The sequence below is a fragment of the Meriones unguiculatus genome, chromosome 15 (assembly GCF_030254825.1).
Source record: "Meriones unguiculatus strain TT.TT164.6M chromosome 15, Bangor_MerUng_6.1, whole genome shotgun sequence".
NCBI lineage: Eukaryota > Metazoa > Chordata > Mammalia > Rodentia > Muridae > Meriones > Meriones unguiculatus.
The window spans coordinates 50623778-50629806 of record NC_083362.1 but is presented as its reverse complement, the minus strand read 5'-3'; positions in this window follow the sequence as shown (position 1 = coordinate 50629806).

The following is a 6029-nucleotide window of genomic DNA, read 5'->3' as shown; positions in this document are numbered from 1 at the left end:
AGACAGCAATAACAAAGAGGACAACCGGACAGCAAACGAGGTATTATAATAAAGTGATCCCAGCATCCACCATCATCATCAGCTTCATAGTACTGAACAGGCCAGCATGAGCTACACAGGGAAAGTAAATGTGTGTGTGTGTGTGCGTGTGTGTGTGTGCATGCTTTTGTGTGTACAGAGGCACATGTATATGGCTGTGCATGTAGATACATTTTCATTTGTATGGACAGATGTCAAACTCAGGTGTCATTACTTAAGGGCCATACAGGTTGTAGGGTTTTGGTTTTTTTTTTTTTGTTGTTGTTGTTGTTATTTTGTATTTTGTTTTTGTTTTTGTTTTTTTTTGAGACAGGGTTTCTCTGTGTAGCCCTGGCTGTCCCGGACTCACTTTGTAGACCAGGCTGGCCTTGAACTCACAAAGATCCGCCTGCCTCTGCCTTTCAGAGTGCTGAGATCGCAGGGTGTGCCACTGCGATTAGCCACCTTGGTTTTCAAATTGGGTTTTAGTGATTTTGTTTTAACTTGGAGGGTGTCACTGTGTGTGGGCATATGTGCAGGTCAGAGGACAACCCATAGAAGTCTATTTTTTTCTTGCATGTGGACCCTGGGGATCACACTCAGGTTTGGTGGCGAGCCGTGCTCGGCCTCTGACCTATCTCTCTGGCCCCGTCTCATTGTTTTGGGACAGGGTCTCTCACTGACCTGGAGCTCAACAGGTGTGTTAAGCTGTTTATCCAGAGTCTCTGGGATCTGCCTGTCTCTGTCTTCTGGTGCAGAGATTACAAGCATATAACACTATGCCTGGCTTTTTTACATGGGTTCATGAAATTGAACTCATGTCCTATGCTTGCAAATCAAGTGCTTTATCATTTGAGCTGTAGCCTAGAACTCTCTTTGTAGACCCAGGCTGGCCTCAAACTCACACAGATATGCCTGCTTCTGCCTCCTGAGTGCTGGGATTAAAGGCCTATGCCACCATGCCTGGCCTATACTTTTCTTTTTTGGTTTTTATTTTAGTCTTAAGACAGCAATTCACTATGTAGCCTGAATGAATTAGAACTCTGTAGAACCAGGATGACCCAATGACCGACAGAGAGACTATGATTTATTATTAAGCTGTAAGCACTAAGCTGGCAGTTTCTGAGCTATTCTAATCCTAGTGCCTCTAAGACCCACATATAAGGCAATCATTTGCCAATCTAATGACTCCCAGGCAGCTTCTGATCCATCAGTCTGTCCTTACAGCCATGTGCTCATTCTCCATCTTGCTTCATGGCAATTCCTTTCTCTACAGCTTCCTCTTCTCTTCCTACCTCTTCTGTTTCTCCTCCCTCTCTTGACCCCAAGCCGGGGCACCAAAAACTCTGCCTCCCTCTCTTCTATCCAGTCATAGGCTTAAGTATCTTTATTTAGCCAATCAGGAATAATTGGGGAGCATTCCCGGTTATCACGTGGGTACAGGAGATAGTTGTGCATTCATAACAATAACTATGGCAGGGCAGTAATCAGATCTCAAGGCATTGAAATCAGCATTTGAAAACACAGCTCTTCCTCCAACATCTCCCCATTTCTGTCTAATTAAAAAGGTCATTTTTTTAAAAACTATATACAGTAAGAGTAATTATGAAGCAATCATAAAAACCAATAGGTAAAACTTACATACATAATGTCTAGTCAGAAAGTATATGCCAACCTTGAGGAAAATATTGTTCATCCTATCTAAAGTTTTGTGCCTGTTATTCTTTTCCATATCTTGTATCTATCAACCTAAAAACATCTATCTAGACCCAAAACATCTTTTTAACTCCTAAGCAACTAAGCTTTATTGTAAAACTATAACTGTCTGGTCTTCAACTGCATCAGAGACTTGAGAAGGGATGAAATTAATTACCTGAGTAAAAAGGATGTGCAGGCTAGCAGTTTCCAAAATTAAAAAAATGACAGACAGTTCACTGCCTGGACAGCTACCCAAAAACTCTGTAATGTTGGAGCATCATCTTCAGCCTTCTGGGCCAGTATATCTGACAGGCATATTTATGAAGGAGGAACTATTAAGGACTTGCTTACTGCCCTGTATTGGCAGAGCTCAGCAGTCAACTTGGTCTGCATCCAAGCCTGCCCATTTTAGGCAGAATTCTGTCTACGGTAAAAATGAGAGCATTTTCTTTGCACTGGTGGCTGGCTTGCCACATTTGAAGCCATCTCCATATGAAGGTTCTTTGATGCCCTTTATCTTCTTGAGGTAGACTGGGGGTGCTGCCAGGAGCTGACATCTTGTTGTCAAAGAATTTTTAAATAATAAAGGCATCTTTAAATGTCATATTTTGTAGGTCTCTGAGGTTTTTGAAGACTTTATTTTTATATAATTTATCTATAGAATTCTATCTATCATCTATCTATCTATCTATCTATCTATCTATCTATCTATCTATCTTTTTAACCTGGAAAGCATATTTATGGGATAAATTAAACTAGTATCTGACATGACCATGAATTGATCAACTAACAATTAAATTATATTACTTAATTGTCCTAAACAGCTTGAAATAGCAGTTTTAAAAGTATTGGAAGCAGGGGCAGGAGAGATGGCTCAGGGGTTAAGAGCACTGGCTGCTCTTCCAAAGGTCCTGAGTTCAATTCCCAGCAACCACATGGTGACTCACAACCATCCATAATAAGAACAGGTTCCCTCTTCCAGTGAGCAGGTGTAAACGCAAGGTAGAACACTGTATATATAATAAATAAATAAATCTTTAAAAAAAAGTATTGGAAGTAAACCTTGCATGTATAAATGAGTTGTAGGGGTAGGTACAATACCTCATACCAGAGTGAAAACATATATGTGTGTATGTTTATGTGTATATGTGTGTATTAAAAATAACCCTAAATTTGAATTCTATACCAGTATATAAAAATAAACTTATTTGACAATAATAATAAAGTTTTAAGTTGAGGAGTAGATTCAATAATCTACCTTTTGTCCTATCATTTCAATATATTTTCTATATTTTACCTTCTTTCCTTTCAGTCCCTTTCTTCTCACTTAAGAAAGAAAGAAAGATAGAGAAAAGAAAAAGAAAAGAGAGAAATCCCTGAGTCTAACTTCATTTTCTCTCAGAATAAGACTACTAATAACTTGTAATTAATTCCTCTAACTGATAACAACAAACTTCCATTACTCAAGGAAGCAATCAAAAATCTAGCCACCATCTTCAGGGAAATGGGATATCATTCTTTCAAGGTTGTTTTCTGCTAATTTTGCAGCATAGGATACCTTTTTGGGAGCTCAAATAAAATTGGGAAAAATAGTTAAGCAAGCTAGCAATAACATTTGTGGTCCAGCCTCCAAATGCTGGGAAAGTTTAGGCTTGACAGAAGTTCTGAAATGCTAGACCAATTGAGATCAGCAGCTATCTCTGAAGCTGTCCTGGGAGCAGGTTTTAAAGGAACCATCTTGAAAACCAATACCAAACCAAACCAAACAAAAACAAAACAAGAAAACCCTACAAAAAATCAAAAACAAAAACAAACAAAACAAAAAGCCCACCACCACCGCCAAAAAAAAACAAAACCAAAAAACGTTTTGTAACTGGTAGTGATGGCTCATGCCTTTTAATTCCAGCACTTGGAGGCAGAGGCCAGCCTGGTCTACACAGTGAGTTTCAGGATAGCCAGGGCTACATAGTGAGGCCTTGTCTCAAAAAAACAACCCCTTCCCCCAAAGTAAACAAACAAGCAAGCAAGCAAACAACCCACTTTGTTACTCTTTAGACTTCTTTGTTTAGGGGAGTTCAAGCCATTCTCCACTGTGCCTGCAGTCTCCTTGTTCAGGCCACACTTCCAGCTCCACAGTTGGGACTCTCACGCTCTGCTGCAACGGGCTTTCTAAATCAGCCCTCAGCCCGGGATAAGCTCTCCATCATTTCTGTGCAGCGTTTGCTTTGGCACAAACTTGTAATTCAGCCACTGGCTGGCATCGGGAAAGTGTTTGGATTCTTTCTAATACTGCAAAGAACGTTTGGAGCCCGAGTTAATCCATTATTCAGGGGTAATGTTCAGTTCTGTTGGTTCCCCGAGCTCCCAGATTCTGTAACGCCTCCTCTGAGCAGGACGAGTGTACTCACCACACACGCATGCATCGTACTGTGTGGCGTGTGTGTGGTCCCTTACCTAAGGCTTCACACAGTGTCACTGAGCAAGTTTTCAAGAGACGCTATGAGCCCGAATTACCTTGGTCAGCCTGACTGCCCATACGATTAGGCTATTGGCAGCCGGCAAAATTCTTCAGCAAATCTGATTCTATTTGAGGGGCTGGAGAAAGAATTCAGCTGGTAAGGGTGCACTGCTCCTGAGAGGACCTGAGTTTAATTCCCTGCGCCCTCGTTGGGTAACTCCCAACCCCCTGTAACTCCAGCTTTAGGGAGTGCCTCTGGCCTCCCTAAGAGTACTGGCACTCACAAGGACACACCCACACACAGACCCACACATGTACACATAATTGAACATAAGATAAATCTTGACATTTTTATTGATTTGAAGTATAGAAGAGCCGAATTCAAGGAGTATTTTTAAAAATTGTTCATCTACTGATGCTTAGGATCAAACCTAGCACCTTGAACTCGCTGGCTGCAATGCTAACTCTGAAGTACCCAGCTGTGAGAACCATCTCTCATGTGTGAAGCCTCTGCCTGTAGCCCATCCTCCAAGTGCACACCTCCAAGAGGGAAGTTTTGCTCTTAGGTGGAATCTGTAAATCCCAGCCACTGACACAGACATCCATATTTGGGGAATACAGATGTCTGGAGAACTAATTTTCTTCCCCACCACAAAAGTGTGTGTTGTGTCACTAACTCTTTAGAGACACTGTTTAACATCTCTGGCCTTCCATTTCCCTCTCAGTGGAAACAGAATGATACTATGAAAGCGTCTTCCAAGCCAGGCGTGGTGATGCTCGACATTAATTCCAGCACTCAGGAGGCAGAGGCAGGCGGATCGCTGTGAGTTCAAGGCCAGCCTGGTCTACAAAGAGTCCAGGATAGCCGAGGATACACAGAGAAATCCTGTCTCGAAAAAGAAGTAGAAGAAGAAGAAGAAAGAAGAAGAGAACAACAAACACAACAAAAACTATCTTCCAGTTCTGAAAGCCTAGGGTCCTGTTATTTTCTTGAGAGATGTCAGTATCCTAATTCATATATTCGTGTGTGTGTGTGTGTGTGTGTGTGTGTGTGCCCCCGCATGCACACTTGCATGTGCGCGTATGTGTAGCTAGCCCCTTGTACAGAATCAGGTACATACTCTGTGCTTCCCCACTTAGATTTTGAGACAGGGTCTCACGGAGTCCAGGCTGGTCTTCAGTTTGCTAAAATGGGAGGCCTAGAACCCTCTTGCCTCTGTCACATAAGTGCCACTGTATCCAGCTTGATACCTAGTGTCTTAGGGTTTTATTGCTATGAAGAGACTTCATGACTATGGCAACTGTTATAAGGAAAAAACATTTAATTGGGGCTGGCTTACAGTTCAGAGGTTCAGTTTACTATTGTTTGTAGCACTCCCTTTTAAACTTATTTGGGGTTCCTTACAGGCTCTCCCTTCCAACCCCCAACCTTAGGTAGGAGAGAGAAGGTTAATGGGGACAGGGGGGTGCAGACCCTTTTACTTCTCCCGGCTCTTTAGGGCAGATAGATTCTTTTAGGGCTATACCAATTGTCCATCAGCAGCAAAAGCAGCAAGCAGCCTCCACTGTCTCTCTCCTTCAAGCCTCTGCTCTCTCCAAACTGTCACTCACCACACACCACACTTTGTCTCTCTGGGATCTCCTGCTTATATCCCTCAGAGTCCCAGACCTCATCCTTCTCCATGCTGCATGGGGCAGGCTGTTACCAGCTGGCAAAGACCATGCCCTACAGGAGGCAGTTAATTATCAGCTGTGGACAAACTAACGCCCAAACTAAAATCTCATAAAAACATATTTACATAACACAACTGAGGTTTCTTTTTTTTTTAAAGATTTTATTTATTTATTATATGTA